Raw genomic sequence first — 20,928 nt, forward strand, 5'->3', positions numbered from 1 at the left:
GAATTTTGTTTTTTATTTTAAAGAAGCTTAACTTTTATAGCCTTAACTTTATAACCAATTTTATATTTACTAAAGAACTGTTTAATTGGGTAAATTTACTCACAGTGTTAATTTCTTTTTTATATGTAGGTTTCTTTAATGGTAATTTATTATGTAGTCTCTATCTATCATCTATCTAAAAGTTTTTTTTTTAAATATTCAGGATAATTTCTTTTTATTGTTAGGTCTGAAATTTCATCTGAAAAGATGAAATTATTAATTTTTTAAAGCTATCAATAAAAAAAATAATCTAGATTTTGAATTTCAAAACTCTTTTTTTTTCATCGTATATTTAATGTTATGGTAAAATTTGTTCATTTCTTACACAATTATTTTTCAGTATTTCTTTTTTTGATAACAAATTTAATTAAAAGTGGATGTACTTTTCAAGTACTATACTGAATTGAAAATTTACAGAAAATAAGTAAACTTAAAAGATAAGTACAACCATTAACAACAAACAAAAATAAAAAAGTGTACAATAAGTTTTGATAATGGGTTTCAAATACTTCTACAATAAATGAATGAAGAAGCTAAGAAAAGTAAAAAGCAGCACCCAATAAACTGTACCTCATGTTCACTTAATAAAAAAAAAAAACAAAAAAACACTCTTTCTTATTTATTTTTATTTCCTATAAAAAATATTGTTTTACCTTTTATTATAATAATTAAATTGTATAATTAAATAACATATTTACAAAACTTTATGTACATTATCTATACAAAATATTATTTAATACATATCAACAGTTTTTGCTGCAATTGGTGGCAGTATGTCCATCTTAATATTGTACTGTTGATCTAGTCCCAGGTATGTATCTGACATAATGTATAGTGTAAGTACATGACGGCCTAAAACAAAAAGAAATTGTCATTACTCAGTTTATATACAAAAAAAATTTTATTTACCTTTTTGATATAGGTAAATAAAATTTTTTAAATAAAATAAGAAAGAGTGTTTTTTTGTTTTTTTTTTTTATTAAGTGAACATGAGGTACAGTTTATTGGGTGCTGCTTTTTACTTTTCTTAGCTTCTTCATTCATTTATTGTAGAAGTATTTGAAACCCATTATCAAAACTTATTGTACACTTTTTTATTTTTGTTATTAATGGTTGTACTTATCTTTTAAGTTTACTTATTTTCTGTAAATTTTCAAAAATGTCAATTACAAGTACTTTCATTTTAATGCTTCAAGGTTATCGCATTAGTATGTGTCTCAAATAAGAATATCCTAATTTTTTGAGATTATGGCATTTATTTAAATGTTGTTCACAATCTAATTGTGTTTAATGCAAGTTAACGATTCTACTGAGAGTTTTACAGTTAGATGAATAAATATTCAATGATATCGATTACTGAAATGAGCTGGATCCAATTAAACATACAGCCTACAATTCAACAAATGATTATAATAACCAATGTAGATGTAAACAGGATTTTCAGAAAATATATATGAACAACCACATAAAACTGCCAAAAGTGAAAATTAAAGAAACATTCACAACAAAATATGGTGACACATTCTCGTCCATATCTTTTTATTTATGATGACATATATTTATCAGTATCATGAACCGACAAGCAAAAATGCAAATGCTTTTCAATTTATTACAGACTGGAGATTTGTAAGCTGAGGTTACATCACTAAATTATTTGATAAAACCAAAATTTAAAATATCTTTCATCCCCTGTAACATAAATTACAATGAAATGAGAAAAAAAAAGTAAAATACCTGTTGCTGCTGGAGTTGTAAATAGAAGCTGTTGTGTAACAGGCATTACTCTTTTCAATGCAAGCAATTCTTGAGTTTCAATACTGCCAAGTACTAGGAACCAACCAGGTTCTACTGCTTTAGAAAATTTAGGTGCATGTCCTTTTCTCTCTCTAGAAATAATTTCAATAGATATACAAGTTTAGAAAAAATAAATAACTAGCTTTGTTTTAAATATGATATGCTTAATAAAATAAGCGCTGTAATAAATTATTATAAACCTGAATGTACATATAGTGAAAAACTGGCAAGTTTTGTGTTGAAAGATACATTTTTTATGCAGCAGACATTATCAGTTTACATATAATTAATCTACAAAATTAATGAATCTTTACCATGAATTGATTAACAATTAATTAGTAATTATTCATTCACATTTTTAAAGAAAGGTTTCCAATATAAATAATTATCACTACGGATAATTTTGTTTTCAACAGCAAGTTGCGTGTGGCTGAATAGAATATATCACACAGTAATTTTAATTACTGCAGCAATATTCTGTCATTACCAAAACAAACAACTTAATTAAAAAGGTATATGTACAGGACTAATCATCACAGTATACGATGATATTGGGGGATGATTGTATAATGTCATGATTTAACCTCAAACTTCTATTAATAAGATCATTTTATCTTATCTAGTGGTCATTGGTAACCAGATAATCATGAACTCGCTTCACAATAATGTTTAGATGGTTTCAATATTTTATGCACTTTGAATTTTTAAACTAACCAAAAACAGCAGCACTTTTTTCATACTACATATTCCTGCACAGTTAACAGAGATGGCACAGGGTTAGACTTGTCTCCTCAAGTATGAGGAAACAATACTAATAAAGGAAAAAAAAAATTGCAACAATTGACGTAACTGTAATAACAGTATGTATGTCAAAACTCTTAAAATCAACTTGTACTGCTTTAAGTTTTAGATATGGAAAAGTGTCTTTTCTGTATAGTTATAATTACAGACAACTGAATTAGGTAAACATTATTAATGTGGACTCTCTTAGTAACTCGCTAGTTTTATTAATTAGTATAGAGGTAAATCTTTAAATGCTTGTGAAAAATTTATTTTACCTAGTTTGATTTAACCTAATCATTTTAATGCAAAGTGTATATTCTTGATCAGCATGAAGAACAGTAGGAGGTCCTATATCATTTCTGCTAATTTTTCTGTCTTTATCTTCTTCTTCACCTTCCCAACAGCCACGAACAAAAAACTCTAATTTTAGATCAGGTAGTTCTCTTATCACTTTATATATCTAAAAACAAAACAAAAGAATTGATGTAATATATATAAGAGATATAGTAATAAATTAAAATGTAATGATGCATATAAAAAAATGTGTGATGTCTTACATTTTAGGCGAAAATCAAAAAAACGATTATAGAATTTCTTTAAGATAGAATATTTTCAATTGAATTAATTAAAAACATTGTACATAGAAATCCTAAATCTCAAATATTATAAAAATATGTGGGCTTATTCAATTCAAATCAATAACGTTAGAAAAAAGTTTTTTCTTCGCTGAAATAGTTTAATATCTTTTTCTTAGATATTATAATAATGCAGTAAAAACTGAGAAAATACAGAAATTAAAAGTATAGGATGGTTTAAAAATAAAACAAAATTGGGTAGTTTACAAACAAATATATATTTTTCTTAAGTCAATACTTATGACCCATATTCCTCTACACCAATATATTGCATTTTTTATAATCAAAAATCAATTTGAACAACCCAAGTACAGAATTATAAATCAAATGAAGTGACTTTTTTTTTCTTTATTCCAATAGCACTTTCACACGATCCTGCATCAAACTAGATTTTTAGAACACATTAGAAATTATAAAAACGGTAAACTGGGTTTATGTAATGTTACCTTATTGATAAAAAATATTCTGTATCTGATATTCAGAAAATCAAGAAATTTAATTTAAATAATATAATTAATAAAATTATAATTGATAATAATATAATTGACTATATTATAATTTGAATAGAATATCTTTCTTAAATGAATAAATAATTACATACTGGAAAAAATTATTAAAAAAAAGCATCAAAAGTATAATTTTTACATAACCAGGAAGACTATAGAATTGTTGGCATTAGAGAGTTAACAATTATTTCATTATCTATCAACTGCATATTCTCTTATCACATTCAAGTAATAAAAAGTATAGTTGATGATTTTACATTTGGTTTGAATAATGTGTGGTAGGTATAGTCTTTTGTTTAACGCTCTCGTTTTTGTTTAATACAGAGCATTAAACAAAAACAAGATTATACTGAGAGTGCTCTAATTCTTACCACACTGTACACAGTCAACTTTTAATTTTTGTACAATTAGTGTTTTCTATAGAATTTTTTAATTTTTATACATTTGACCACATTTTTAGAATTACATGTGTACTGCCAATTATTTAGAAATTACAAGATTTTTCTAAGTATTTATCTTTCATCTGTGTGAAAAACACATGAGCAGATGTCAGTATGCCTTTGCCACAATTATAATTTGTTATTATACTTATATTACAGATCTAGTGATCCGTAGTTAACATGTACAACAAATCTATTTATCAAATTTACAAGAAATAGCAGTAACATTAAAAATACAATAGTATCTTATCAAAACTACATTTAACATAATTAGTTCTAATTATGTTTTTGTCACAAACATTAAAGAATAAAATAAGCAGAATCATTTAAGTGGCTCAGAAAATAAAATTAATATTATTTACCAGAACAACAGCAATTCCCTGATTATCAAACTGTGGTCGACCAGCATGGCCCATCATTTGCAATATATCAGTAATGGGCATGTCCACATATCTTTTGACTTTACCATCATAATATTCAGTCCCTTTAACAACGACAAGATGTGCTGGAAAATTAACACCGCAAGCTAATGTAGCAGTTGCAATTAATACCTGTGAAAAATTAGTTATGAGCATGTAAACTTTACATAGCAAGATGATGCTATACAGAACAATACATTATATAACTGTAACAAAAGTATAAATAAAATTAGCACTAGTTTATAAGTGCGGCATAACAGTAGACTTCAATTTAAAAGAAAATAAAGATGTAATTTCCTATGCCCAGACTAAAGTTATTATTGAAGTTTATACTATATTATCTATCATATTCATCAAAAAATTACAATTATTTCATTATCTATCAACTTCACAATCGCTTAACATACTCAGATAAAAAAAAAATTGCAGTTTCTATGATGATTTTACATTTCGTTCGAATAATGTAAGGTACGTAATGTCTAGTTTTTGTTTAATGCTCTAGATTCTTACTAAGGCTTCGTACCATACAGTACAACAATCAACTTTTAATTTTTGTATAATTAGTGTTTTCTACATAATTTTTTAATATTTATAGATTTGACCACATTCTGATTTGTATAAGTATTTGCCTTTCATCTGAATGAAAAAACTGAATGAACTTGAACTGAATGAAAACTTTCATCTGGATGAAGTTATGAGGAGAAATGGAATATTCCACAGAAGATAAGTAAAAGGAGCAGAGAAGAAAAGGAATATTCCGTGGAAGACAAGGAAAAAGAGTGGTACAGCAGGGATAGATGATGATAAGGATGATTCTTGTTTATAACGTAGACCCAAGAGCCTAGAGTTGATTGAATAAGTTATGTTCATATATAAATACATTAATGGACGAAATGACTCCGGAACCGATTTAAACTTTCTCCACACTTAAAATCTCAATTAAAAAAATCGGTTTGCGCCTCCACGTTGATTCGTCTGGATAACCAGTTAGAAACGTGGAGATTTCTACTGGTGAACTAAATCGGAATCACCTCTCTGGATCACATCCAGAGTTGTAACTCGGGAATTTATTCCCACCCAAGGCTGACTTGCCTTTGAAAGTCAAATATGGAAGGTCTTTTAAGAAAAAATCCACCGTCTGGTAAATACCAGAGAAGGCTCCACTCGGATCCGGTGGGCAGCTGCTTAAAAGATAACAATGAATCGGAGCGTTTGGAAACACCCAAAAACAACACAACTTCAAAATTGAGGATAAGACACAAGCAAATAAACTACATTGCCACTCACAACATTAATTCTCTAACTCAACCCGGCAAACTAAAAACTCTAACAGACATAATGGACAAACAAAATATCCTAATCGCAGGACTTCAAGAAATGAGAAACACCGATCGAGAGCCGTTTGAATCTCAGGGTTACAGAATTTACAAAGGAATCCCCGGGAAACGTGTGATGAAGAATTGCCCACAGTTCGGAACAGGATTTGCAATCAATCTTAAAATAATTGACTTGGTCGTAGAATTTAAGTCTTACTCCCCCAGGATTTCAACCTTAACCCTAAAATCAGCCAATAAATTCTACACCATAATAAATGTCCATGCTCCCACCAATGACAAAAACAATCTTAAAAAAGATAGAGAAGAGATGGACAAATTCTGGGAACTTCTTGACCAAACTGCAAACAACATAAATAAGACCCACACGAAGATTTTAATAGGGGACTTTAATGCCCAACTTGGTAAAGAACAAAGATATCGTGATATTATCGGAAAATGGCCTGCCCAAAAGAAAACTAACAAGAACGGCCAAAGACTTGTCGAATTTTGCAGAAACCATAATATGATCTCAAAATCCACCTATTTTATGAGAAAACCAAACAAATTGAAGACTTGGAAATACCCAGATTGGAAAAAAGGAGAATGGCAACTGGATCATGTTTGCATGGACCGGAATTATCACAAGGAGATTTATAATGTAAAAGTCTTGAGAGGAAAGATACTGGATCGGACCATTACTTAATTAAAGTTAAAATAAAATTCACCCCGCATAAAAAGAAACCCCAACCTAAAAACAAAAGAGCTTATGATCCACATAAATTAATAAACAATGCCATCTTTGAAGAAACAACAAAAAAAATCAAATTAACTAATAATTTAAAAGAACTGACATCCCAACTGAAAGAAATAGCTGAAGAACTAGCCCCTATAAACCCAAGAAAAAAACACCAATGGTGGAATGAAGAATGTGACAAAGCAGTCAAAGACAGACACCGGGCTTGGATCAACCACCAAACCCAGAAAACTGAAGAATCTAATCATGAATTCACCAAACAAAGGAAAATAACTCAGAAAATTATAAGAGGAACCAAACGACAAGCCCAAAAAAACTTGATTCAGCAAATAGAAGAAAGTTCCAAGAAAACTAATTTCCGAGACTATTATAAAATTTTTGGTCAGGCTCTTCAAAGATATGAACCACCCACCCTTATGCTGAGAGGAAAAAAAGGAAATATGGCCCACACCAATAAAGAAAATGCTGAAATTTTGGCAGAAACCTTCAATAGACTCCTCAACTGTGACGACCCCCCAGAGCTTTTTGAGATTGACACTGAAACTCCAGTTAAAACTTCACCAGTAAATATCAACCCGCCAACAATTCAAGAAGTTCTCGCAGCCTTAAATGAAATAAAAAACTACAAAGCAAGCGGAGAAGACCAGCTTTTCGCAGAACTCTGGAAACACTCATCAGTTTATTCAGTCAAAACTTCCCTACATCTATGCCTCGTGAAAATATGAAACGAAGAAAAACTTCCAGAACAGTGGACCACAGCCCTCATCCATCCATTACATAAAAAAGGGGATAAAACTAATCCTGAAAACTACAGAGGCATATCTCTCCTGGATTGCACATACAAAATCCTGTCGAGAATCATATACAACCGATGCAAAGACCAACTTGAACTGGAATACCAAGGGGGATTTAGGCCATGGAGAGGTTGCCCGGAGCAAATAATATCCCTAAAACTTATGATGGATTTATATAAAAGATGGAAAAAACAACTAATAATCACCTTCGTCGACTTTAAAAGGGCCTATGATTGTATACACCGACCATCCATGCTGAATATTCTGAGAAACCTGGGCCTTCACCCTAAACTCGTAAACATGATAAAATTAACTTTAACCAATACCCAATCCAGAGTGAAATTCAGAGGTGAACTCTCTCAACCCTTCTACATAAAAACTGGATTGAGGCAAGGAGACGGCCTCTCACCACTCCTTTTTAACTGCGCCCTTGAATTTGTCATGAGAAAATGGTATGAAATAAATCCCAAAAATATAAAAATGGGTACTAAGAAAAACTCCATCACACTAAATTGCCTAGGATTTGCAGATGACCTCGCTCTTTTAGCAAATAATATTCAAGAAGCCAAAACACAAATCATGAGCCTTCAAAACCTAGCACAAAAGATAGGGCTTCATATCTCTTTCGAAAAAACTGAACTAATGGCCATAGATCCTCTGGTAATAGAGCACATTACGGTAAACAATCAGAAAATTAAAATAGTAAAACAATTTAATTATCTAGGGGAAATAATAACTTATAATTTAAATGAAAAAGTGACATGGCAAAACAGGACAAATAAAATGATTAAATCCCAAAAATTAACTTGGTCAACATATAACAAAAAATGCCTTTCTGCTAAAACAAAACTTAAACATTATAAAACTGTAGTACAGCCAGAAGTCACCTACGGAAGCGAGACTCTTTTCAAAATCACTCAGAAAAACCGAATTGAAAAAATTCTGAAAATAGAGAGGAGAATTGTCAGAACGTGTATCAATAAAAAACACCAAAAAGAAGGCCAATGGTGGATTGTGCCAAATGAGGTGGTGTATCGAGAAATAGAGCCTGTTACTGATACTATGCGGAAAAAAAGAATCTCTTTCTTCGGTCATCTCATAAGGACACCGCAAACAAGACTGTCAAGAAATATCATTGAAAAGCTCTGGTTCCAAAAGCTAGAAGTAGGATGGATCAAAGAAATTAGAGAAGATATGAAAGAATTGGGAATTTCCCTGACTGACCTACAGAATAAAACTGGAAAAATTACAAAGCTAAAAGATAAAAGCATTAGATTTAAATAAAAGACAGACAAACTACAAAATACAACGAAGAGGGTGTTTACGGATGAAGAAAAGAAAGCAAGATCTGAACGGATGAAGAAATACTGGGCAGTTCGAAAGAGTAAAATAACACGCTTTTCTCAGAAAAGATCCAACTAAAATTGACTTAAGTGGTCCCATGTTGGCCGTAAAAGCATAATAATAATAATAAATACATTAATCCTATATATAAATTTAAGTCTGTAAAATATAAAATTATACTTATACTAGAATAAACATACCTATAATGGATTTACTTAACCTAATGTTAACAGGTCTCACTATATAACATTACTAATATAAACAAAATATCATTTTCAAGTAAAATCAAAATGATTGATAGTGTTTGAGAAGAGGGCACTCCCTCAAGAGAAATTAAAGGTGAGGTATGGAGGATAGAAAGGAAGAGAGATGATATAAAGACCAAAATATTACCGCTAAAATCAGAACTTGCATTTACACTAAACTGGGCACATCATAAAAAGAGAAATTTCCAGAGATTAAAGATCTATGGAGAGGAAGAATCTCAGGATATTCAGAGCACAAAAGGACATAGCTGCAGAAGATGGTTAAAAGACAAATTGCCTAACAAGTCCAAGAAAAATCCTAGTGTGCTTAGTTTCTCTGCTACAGTAGTAAATAAATACAATTAATATCAACCAAAAATGGTCAATGTCAACCATAGTTAATAAACTGAATTAATTAATAACCTGAATCTTTTGATTAACAAATAATTCTTCAACAGTTCTTCTATCTCTTTCTTGTAACCCAGCGTGATGCATACCAATACCAAATGCTAATGTCAGTTTCAGATTTGGATCTTTAACAGATCCAACAATTTGTTCCATTTCCTGAAAATAAGAATAATAATAATACAAAAAGATTTGCTATTACAAATTTAAGAAATGACAAACAAAGTATTATAATGATAGTACTGGTGACTTAAGAAAAATTATATCTGTAGAAAGATAATGTTCTTTAAAAGAAATTAAACTTGCATTTTAATAAGTTAAAATATTAAAAATTAACACAATTTAAGCTGATGTTACTGACGGCAGTATTTTTCCAGTAAGGCAGATAAGATATTTAGAATATAATTGAAAGATAAATTGGAATTCCACCTGTTCATTAGTAAATCAGTGTTTGAGTGCATTAAAATGTCGTATGTTTTCATGAACATATAATTTAAAACCAAAAATAAATACAAAAAATACCCCATCTTAGCACACTTAAACATTACATAACAAATAAATATACCAAATACAAAATCCCTACTGAAAATATTCATGTTATATCTTTTTATAATTTCTGTTTAATTTTCAATTAATATTTTTTTACATTACTATTTATTCTTTTTAGTGGATTTGAATCCAAGACTGTTAAGAGATGCCACCATTTAATCACAGATGTTGATCATTTTTCATTTCATTAAGACTGTCATTCATACAAAAAGTTCACATAAAAATTGAGTTTCATGGTCATTCATTCATTCATGAAATTGTTTTGCTATAATTAAATTAGGAAATAATACTTTAAAAATTAATGTAATTACATAAATGTATTCGCAATTTATTTCTTTATACTTCATTAAAATGTGCTTATATATTTTCCAGAGCCATGTTTTGAGTTTCATGTTTATGATACGTGATTACATGATTACAATTTTTTTGAAAAAATATATATCAGGGGTGAGTGAAATGTAAGGCACTGTCGCTCATAACTCACAAATGGAGAGACAGATAAATGAAACAAATATAGCATAAAAGTGCATTTTACTTGCTACAAAAACTTACATTTGTTTTTCCACTTAATCACAATTTACAGATATACATACCGACCTCCACAATGTATCAGTTTTCTTATTCAGTCAATAAAGAATGCTGGTGGTCCTTCCTTCATTCATGATCTCACTATGTCTTTCAGTTCATCATCCATGGCAAAATTAATACCTTTAATAGCCTCTTTAACCACAGAAAGAAGATCGCAGAGTGCCAAATCACATGGTATAGAGGGTGTAGAATAAATTCAAATTTCAACTTCACAATAACCTTGGTGGTTGCATGCAATATGTATGGCTGAGCATTATCATGTTCCAGAATTATCAGCACCATGGATTGTTGAACATGACACACACAGAATTTAGTCTACCCAGTTTTCACAAGAAAATATTAATATTTTAACACAGATTAATAATTATTAAATTTTTAGGTATATTTGTGACAGTTGATGAGACTTGGGTTCATCATTACACTCCCAAGACAAAACAGCAGTAAAAAAAATGGGTTAGAAAAGGTCAACCTGCTCCAAAAAAAGCGAAAATGACTTTTTTCATGAAAAAGTTATGGCAACTGTTTTTTTGGATTTTTTGGGAACTTTCATTGATTATCTAAAGATGAGTAAAACAATAAGTGGCGAATAATATTATGCAAACCAATTGCAGCATCTCAACGATGAAATATCCGGATCACACTTGTCATTATAATGGCAAGAATCAACGAATTATGGTTCAAATTCCTCCAACACCCTTTATATTCACCTGATCTGTCTTCCAGTGATTAACACCTGATTCCTAACTTTAAAAAATGGCTTAGAAGGAAGAGATTTTCAACTAATATGTAATATTTTTCCAAAATATCTAGATTTTTATTATTATTACTTTTTATATCTCCTTTCTTAATTTCCAATATTTCTAAATTAGTATTAATATCTGAAATAGAATGTTTATTATTAATGAGGTGATCAGCAACATTAGAGAAACCCAACTTTTTATTTTTATAATGCCTAAAATGTTTAAAAAAATCTGGCTTTAAAAGATCTATTGGTTTTACCTACGTAAATATTCTTGCAATCATTACACTTTATCTTATAAACCCCACATAAATTGTATAAATTATATGAATCAGTATTATTATTATTGCTTTTTAAGTAATTTATTATGTGGTTGTTTGTTTTATATGCAGGTTTAAATTTATTATTATGGTAAACCTTAGTTATATTTTCAACAACGCTATCTGTGTATGAATATTTTAAGTAAACATTTTCAACCTTCTGTGAGTTATTTATTGGTTTTTAAAGTTATTGTACTATTAAGTTTTGACATTTGTTTTTTTTTTATATATTATCAATTAACAAATCACTGTATCTATTAAGAATTGTAATATGTTTTGTTTTATAGTATTTATTTACATGTTTAATTTATTTTTATTATTTTGTGTATAATGGATTGCTCTATTAATCATATTTGTATGTATGTTAATTTTGTGAGCCCAAGGCTGATCTGATCTTCTATGAACTGTGAATTTATCGGTTATAGGTTTCCTGTATACTGAAGTTACAGTTTAATTATTATTAATTTCAATACTAACATCTAGAAAATTTATTTCTAAAGGAAATTTTAAATTGTTATATATGAATTAAGCTTATTTATAATTATGAAGTGTTCATTATATATAACCGTATTAAACACAAAACATCAACATGAAGAGTCCATAATAAAACATTACGTGTATGAATAATGCCATAAACTAATTTATTCTCAAAATCTTGTAAGTAAATTTCAGACATGATAGCTGACAAAGGAAATACCGTAGGCAAGGTATTTTCCTGTGCAAAACACTTATCATTAAATCTGTCGGTAAGTAATTTTGTTGGCATATATTCCTTATAATAGCGATGATGTTATCAATAAATTTAAGTCTTCATGATTATTTATTAGTTTATTTTTTATTATATGAATTGTTTTTTCAATAGGTATGTTAGGATACTTAATTTGATCATAACTTACCATCCTAGTATTTTTTTCCCGAATGAGACCTTTGATTGATTTTACATCTGCTCCATCTTATATTATTTTCAAAATAATAGATAACATTCTTAGGATAAAAATGAATTTACATTATCATTATAATATAAAACATGGGTATGAACAGAAGGAAATTATAATTCAAGAGTTTTGTTTTAATTAGACTTCCAAATGTATTTTAAAATTAGTGGTAATTTTTTTAACAAATATATGATCAAAACGTTACAAATCATGCATATACATTGTGGGTAATGAAATTTCCTTTACTGGAAAAATAAATGATTTTATCATTTTCTGAAAAATAAAACTGGCACCTTTTGAAAGCTAGAAAGGAAGACCCCCCAAACAACTTTATATTTTTTTAAAGCATTTTACATATAAGTCATTCGTTCATTCATGCACATAATTAGAAAACTTCCATCTTTTCATTCACAGGACTTTAATTTATATAAAAGGAGTCCATATCTATTTTTAGTGCTTGAGCTACCTAATTTATCTTGTAACTTTAAAAACATTATATTTTTAAAATATAAGATAAGATAATTAATGGTATACAAAACTGTATGTTCTATTTCCCCTCACAAACATGTCATTTTTAATCAAAATTACCAAATAAAAAAAAGTTAAACTGTATTTAGAGATATAAAATTACCTGTTCATTTGTATGTAACCACTGTTTTGGTTCTTCTTCACCAGCAAGGAATGCAATTAGATCTAGGACTGTTAATCGTGTTTGATGACGAGACGACACAAATATTAAAACTGCCTGTGCAGGAGAATGCTGCCGTATTGCCTGAAAAGTAGGTCTATTCATAGTTGCCATACGCGGACAATAATGTTTACCGGGAAATAAAGATATATGAACTTCAAGTGGTACTGGACGAACAGATGGTCTGAAGTTATATAATCCCATCTACAAACAAAATAAAACATACACACACAATCTTCATACTAACTAAATAAACATCAATGTACACTAAAATAGATTTTAGCTTTATGGTATTACATGTAATATTTTGAAATCCAAAACAGAAAACAAAAAAAGGAAAAGAAAAATTAAACTAGATGGAAAGTCTGGTAAAGTAGAGTTCTGGACTACAATAATTAGTTAATTTAAAAATTAAATAGCATCTACTGTTTGATTAAAAGATATAATGGCATATACGGAACAAAAAACATTTACTTAAAGTTAGTTTCTGCAATAAATGTTAAATTTAAAGGAGCTTTACAAAACAAAGAATAAAAGCTACTTAATAAAATAATTATAAAGTCTCATGTCTCCTGTGTGGAAAAATATTTACACCAGTTGTTATGTACAAAAAAGATTAAGGGAAGAAAATAGCCGTTACTCTTTAAAAATTCACAAATATTCACTTAAAACTTTAACAAAACATTTACTAGTAAAGATTAATAACTTTTTTTACTGCTTATCTACTTTTTTCTTTTTGCTCATGGGCAGTTACTTCAAATTAACATTCACTAACAAAATAAATAGTTTTCTTCAAAAAAAAAAAAGCACTTAAAAATAATAAAGTAATTTTTACTCGTTTTCTCTACTTTTCTAAAAAGTTTCTGAATTGAAACTTCAGACTGTTTGTACTTTGAATTCTTAGTTTTAAATATTCTCAATTTTAAAAGTGTAAATGTTTCAACATTTACATCAAGCTAAACAATATCCAAATACTATTTTTTTAAACCTTTTGTTTATAAAATTGTATTAGGTATACTTAATTAAGTCGTAAAAAATTTCAAGGAGCTACAAAACAAGCCAAATCACCAAAAATCAATTTAGTATTGTTGGCCCAGCTGTATGTTCCCCCTTTACTTCAACTGCAGATTACATTTATTATACATATAATGGTTTTTTTTTCCTTTCTCACTTTTGTCATACATTCTGTCCACTTCAACTTTCTCTTCTTAATTCTATTATTTTAGGGTAGTCATAGAGCTTTTTTTAATTCCCTGTTCATTCACAATCTCTATAAGCTGGTAATATCTTCTTTTATTACAAGTTTATATGCTTTGAAAAGACTTGATTTTCATATATGATTATTCCCATCATCTCACTCATTCAATTCTCTCTTTCTCTCTCCCCCTTCAGACTCTTATTAGAATCGAACAGCCACTTTGACCAACACTGAAAGTACTATATTCCTATGTATTGAGGTTTTTAGTTCTGCTGATAACTTTTTTCAAATACCCTTTTAGGGGGTACAATAAATCAACTTTGGTTATGCTTCTTTTGCACCCACACTTCTTTCATCCTTAAAAAGAGTTGTTCATTCTCTTCTTGTGTCCACTTCCTTCCACTGGTAGATTTTCCTGATAACCTGGTTTCTGAATTACCTCTCTAAAAAGAGTCCTGTCATTTATTGTGTCTGTTGATTCTAGTGTTTTTCTTGCCTTTTTCTATTTCCTGAAACCATTTGGGTTTGGATTTGTAACTTCTTAGCAAATCAAAACATCATTTAGTTATTTTGTTAACACCCATCCTACATATATGTCTATAGAATTGTAATCTTTTCCACATCTGTCAGTTTAATATATAGTTTAAAATATAGTTAAAATAAAATATAGTTCTCTATAAGGTCATAATTTGAATTCAAATTCCCTGTTACTTTTAGGTCCTAGTATTCTACTCAAAACTCTCCTTTAAATCTTTTCTAATTGTTCAAGATCTATAGTTCCAATTAGTTTAAGTGTTTCTACCGCATTAAGTATTTTGGGTCTAACCACTGTTTGACAATGTCTCAGTTTTATATTCCATGACAGAAATTTATGTGTTTCTTGTAATGTAAATGCTCTTTCCATTTTTTGTGTTCTAGTTTCTATCGCTTTTTTGTGGCATTTGATATCCGTTCTCAAAGATATTTAATGCAATCCATTTTGTGTTTTATTATTTATCTTAACGTATTGAAGTGCATACCTGATGTTTGTCATAAACTGTGTTTTTCAAATGATATTTGAACGACCTTGCCTGCTTGTTTTTTTAATTCTGTGATTTGTTCTTGTGCATTTTCAAGTGAGTCTGTAATTAATGCCATGTCATCTGCGAAAATTAGACAATCCACCTTGATCTTATTTAAAGTTGTTATTGTTTATAAACTTTCTACATTCTCTAACCCACAATTGAAAAGGAGGGCATAAACCATCTCCTTGAGTTACACCTTATGTTATTTCAAAATTTTCTGAGAGTTTCCCCATAAATTTAACTTTAGCATTATGTTTTGCAAGACAAACCACAAGGAAATAGTTGCCATTAATATCCCACTCATCACCACAGAAGAGCTCATGGTGGCCAGTTATAATATCAAGCGCAGTAAGAGCCCTGGCCTGGATGGCATGGTTTGGAGGTGGTCAAGCTTGTTGTAAAACTTGCTCTGTGGTGCAAGGTTGACACATTCAATTATGCCATCACCCAGGAATGGTTTCCAGACTCCTGGAAGTCTGCCCAGCATGTGATCCTCAGGAAGAAGGGGAGGCAAGCCAGCAAACCAGCATCCTTTAGATTGATCTGCTTGCTCAATTTACCTGAGTAAACTTTTTGAGGGTGCAGGTCGACTGTAGATGCCATACGTAGTCATGACCAACGGCCAGTAGGCCAGATTGAGCTCAAGACATACATGTTTGATTCCGGTGATAAACTGTGAACGACCTTGCCTGCTTGTTTTTTTAATTCTGTGATTTGTTCTTGTGCATTTTCAAGTGAGTCTGTAATTAATGCCATGTCATCTGCGAAAATTAGACAATCCACCTTGATCTTATTTAAAGTTGTTATTGTTTATAAACTTTCTACATTCTCTAACCCACAATTGAAAAGGAGGGGATAAACCATCTCTGTGGTTTATAGAGTGGTTTACAGAGGGCAGCAGAAATGGGATCAGTTGACAAAAGGCAGATGGACTCCAGTAAAGGCTGTTACATCTTTTTGATGTAACAGGTTACATCAACAGTTTATTCATGGGACACAATATTCCAGGCTATGAAGAGTTATGGCATTAGTCTATACCAAGAAGGGTAACCCAGTGCTACCTTTCAAAAAATTGGCGACGGGTAATTTCCACTGGGGGGAGAGATATGGATCAGGATAAGTTGTAATGTTCCACAGGGTTCAGTGTTGAGCCCTGAACCCCCTATTAGTCATAGTGTTGAACACTATGTAAAATAACATATGACAAGGTCCTGTCCCTCGCACTTCCCATTGGGGCAGTCTTTACTGGGTTTGCCAATGACTTGACACTTGTGTTAACAGCAAAGTTGGAACGGGCAGTGATGGACACTGGAAACAAGGCAACAAACATTATTGTTTCATGCTTGCAGGAGATCAGCCTTCAGCTTTTGCCAGAGAAGACCCAAGTGGTTGTAGTCTTGGGTAGGCATAAGCTGACCCTAATTTTGTTAAGGGTCGGTACCATGATAGTCCACCCTACCCAGGCAATGAAATACCATGGGGTATGGATAAACAAAAATGCTACATTCCAGAGGCATATGTTGGTCAAAGCTGAAAAAACACCTGTTGTGTTCAGTTAGACAACAGCCAACATCAGGGCCCTCACACATCAAAGTGGAAGGTCTTGTCTCAGGTGATACTCTTGAAATTACTCAATGGAGCCCCAGTCTGGTCCATTGCTGCAGAGGGGGAGAGCCCATGCAATCTTAGTCAGATGTGCAATCTTTATCCCTTCCCTTTCAGGTATACTATGGGTAAACAGTATCTCAGGTGATGTCGCCAGCATAGTGAGAATTGCATCCCCGGATTTCCTCGTTTGGAAGAGAGGAGATGTACAGGGGAGTGAATAAGGTGGATGCAGAGGGCAGCAGAAATGGGATCAGTTGACAAAAGGCAGATGGACTCCAGTAAAGGCTGTACTCAAGTTAGTTTAACTCAAACTGGGGTATGAGTTGACAACCCACCAGGTTGGTCTAGTGGTGAATGCATATTCCCAAATCAGCTGATTTGGAAGTCAAGAGTTCCAGCGTTCAAGTCCTAATAAAGGCAGTTACTTTTATACAGATTTGAATACTAGATCTTGGATGCCAGTGTTCTTTGGTGGTTGGGTTTCAATTAACCACACATCTGTGGAATGGTCAAACTAAGACTGTACAATACTACACTTCATTTACACTTATACATATCATCCTCTGAAATAATACCTGAATAGTAATTCCCAGAGGCTAGACAAGAACAGAAAGAAAGGGTACAAGTTGACACAGTTTCTTACTGGTCATGGATTTTGAGACCTTCTGTGGATTGCAATTACTGCTGGGAGAAGGAGATCGTGGAATACATGACGTTCAAGTGCAATAAGTTCCTGCAGCATAGGGAAGCACACAAAGGAAAATTTGGCATGCTTACCCCTAAGAACATCACTGGGAAAATCCTACAGACCAAACAATGCATGATGCTGGTTAAGATCATCCGAACCATGTTGATGGAAGATGTCCAGGGATGAATGTCCGAGTTTCCTTTGGTGCAGGCAGCCAACCCCAAGACCAAATTAAAAAAAAAACCACAAGATCCTGACAAGTTTGAGACATGGGGCCAGTAATGGAGACAAACACACAGCGATGCTGTGATAGTACCATAAGTTGGGCCCAGCATCCCTTGCTGTATTGGGGGAGGGGATTTAATGAGTAGGCCTGCAAGGGAGAGTCCCACACTACACTACGGAGTATGAGACCACATGATGCTTATAAAAGGTTTCCCCTCCTCTAGAAAAAAATGTGTTTGTTAAGGTTGCTTTAATTATTTCAGTCATTTTACTATCCAGTCCAATTCTTTTAGATTGATAATAAGCACATTTCTGTCAATTGAATTGTAAGCATTTTTAAAATCTACAAAAGTAACCACACATTTCAAACTCCTGATTTCCCCAATTTCTAAGATGTTTTTTTTTATTTTTAGGTTTGTGATTTGTTCTGCACAGGACCACCTACCTTTCCTAAACCCTCCTTAATACTGTCCTTTTTGCAGGTAGAGACCGTTTTAGCTCAGTTTAAGAGTTCTTTGGATAGGGTCTTACATATCAGTGGTAAGAGGAATATTCATGTGTAATTACTTTGATCTGTTTTGTCTCCCTTCTTGTGCAGTGGCTGTATTAACACAGATGCCCATCCATCCAAATGGTAGAGTTTTGTCTCACAGATTTCTTGGATTACTCCATCAACACTTTCATCTTTTCACTAGAACGTTTCCATAGCATTGTCTTATCCAGATGGTTTGTTAGTTTTAAGTTACTTTATCATTTCTTTAATTTCTTCAAAAGTTGGTGGGTTTGAATCTGCTCGACTTGGAATGATGTTTTCAAAATTAAAGTTTTCTTGTGGAGGGTCGCAGTTGTGTAGTTTTTTGAGTATTCTGTAATATTCTGTGTTATTATATGCAGTTTTGAGAGTTTCTGGATCTTTAAAATGTAAAGTTGGTGGTGTGCAACTTGTTAAGTTAGTTTTGGATGTTTTATAAAAGTTCCTTGTATTATTCTTTTAAAAGTCAGATTCTATCAAAGTTACTTGGTACAAAATTAGTCCAAGCTTTCTGTACAAAATGCACATCTACGTTTATTTTTTGTTGGGTTAGAAGAACAAGTTCCCTAAGATACATCTCAAGGTTGGTAGCTCTTAGGAGAAATTCCCAGCTGTACCTCTGGTGAACAGACTGCGACCACTTTGCCACATGTTGCAAATCAGACACGAAGTGTATTTGAGGTACCACTTTGGTCTCTGGGTGGTATTTTATTTTCCATCTACCCTGCATATCTGCTGGGAATTGCCCTATCCACCACCTGAGAACACACCAAATGGGAGACGATAAACTCCTCGATAACTTTATTAATAAGAATTTATTGAGACCACATCTACTTCTGTATATTTATCCTTATAATAGATTTACAGATGTACTCTTTTACTGACAAAGAAAATTGTTTAAGAGATAACAGTTCTTTCTTTTTTTCCACCTAGCTTACATAATTTAATGCATGTTTACAATCTTCTCATATATTTTAAATCCTTTATGTTTGAATTATTTATTTTTATCAAACAAGCTTTCAAATAATTACTCTGACAATATAAAATAAATTGGTTTAAATGTAACTCTATTGATACATTTGAGATGTTGAGCTTTATTTTGATGATAAAGAAACTTTTTACATTTTTGTTTATAAGAAAGTAATTCTTGTCATTTATTTTATAAAACAAAATACTTTCTGACCAGAAAACTTTCTCACATTCTTATGTCCCTGACATGTGAACAAAATATTATTAACTACATAATAGTTAATAAGGTGTTCATATCAATTTGGAGAAAATTTAATTATTTATTACAATTATATAAGTAACACATAATAATGAAAGAAATTTATTATTAACACTGATAAAATATATTTACTGGCTTTAATAATAAAACTAACCTGTCCAATACCCAACCAATTAGCAAGATCTCTAGCATTTGCTAATGCTGTAGAAAGACCAACAATCCGTAATGTTTTAGAAGTATGTGAAGAAATAAAATTTGTACGAGACACAATTACTTTGAGAATAGGACCGCGATCTTCACCTAATAAATGTATTTCATCAATAATAATAAGAGAGACTGCACGAACATAGCCACGTGTTTGCCAGCTACGTGATATACCATCCCATTTTTCTGGTGTTGTTACTATAACATTAGCGCTGGCAATTGCTTTTACATCAGGTGTTACATCACCTACAAACATATAAAATAATATAAATAGTTATATATACTTTACAATGAGAAATTATTCTTAATTTAAAAACAATAATTCTTGCTTGGTAATCAAGTAAACCAGGGATGTAGTAAACTACAAGTACACTCACTATATGAACAAGTGACACAGCTGCTTACAGGCCTCTGATTCAATCAATTAATATAAGCATAACTGATTTAACACAACACAACATTAATTAATGAATAATTAATTTGTAAAAAAAGGGAAAATATAATATCAAAGAGCAACCAAAGCATTTACATCTGGGCTTGCAAAATTTAACTGTAACCTCATTACAAGAACTGCAGTTTTTCAAGAGAACAGGATTTTTTTAAATAACTACAGAAATTAAAAAATTAATCTCTGAAAACATCAACATTTTCATCTCAGTAAACTGTGTCAGTTCCAGTAGAAAACTGCAAGACAAGCAATGTTTAATTTATCAATGTTCTTTAATTTAAAGAGAAAATTGTGAGTAAGTGTAGCATTTTCCTACCTAAAATTTCTTCTATGCTTCATTAATATCAATCTTCAGAATGAGGCATACAGCTGTGTGGTACATTCTAGCAACATAAATCTGGAGGAACCTATCCTAATTATGCAAATTGATCAAATATTAT

General features: G+C 31.1%; 1 pseudogene; it reads right to left on the reverse strand.

The window, feature by feature from the left end:
• Window positions 1-647: 647 nt before the first annotated feature.
• LOC142321312 (activating signal cointegrator 1 complex subunit 3-like) overlaps window positions 648-20,928 on the reverse strand; it is a 50,727-nt pseudogene continuing 30,446 nt past the window's right edge.

The sequence above is a fragment of the Lycorma delicatula genome, chromosome 3 (genome assembly GCF_047948215.1).
Source record: "Lycorma delicatula isolate Av1 chromosome 3, ASM4794821v1, whole genome shotgun sequence".
NCBI classification, from domain to species: Eukaryota; Metazoa; Arthropoda; class Insecta; order Hemiptera; family Fulgoridae; genus Lycorma; species Lycorma delicatula.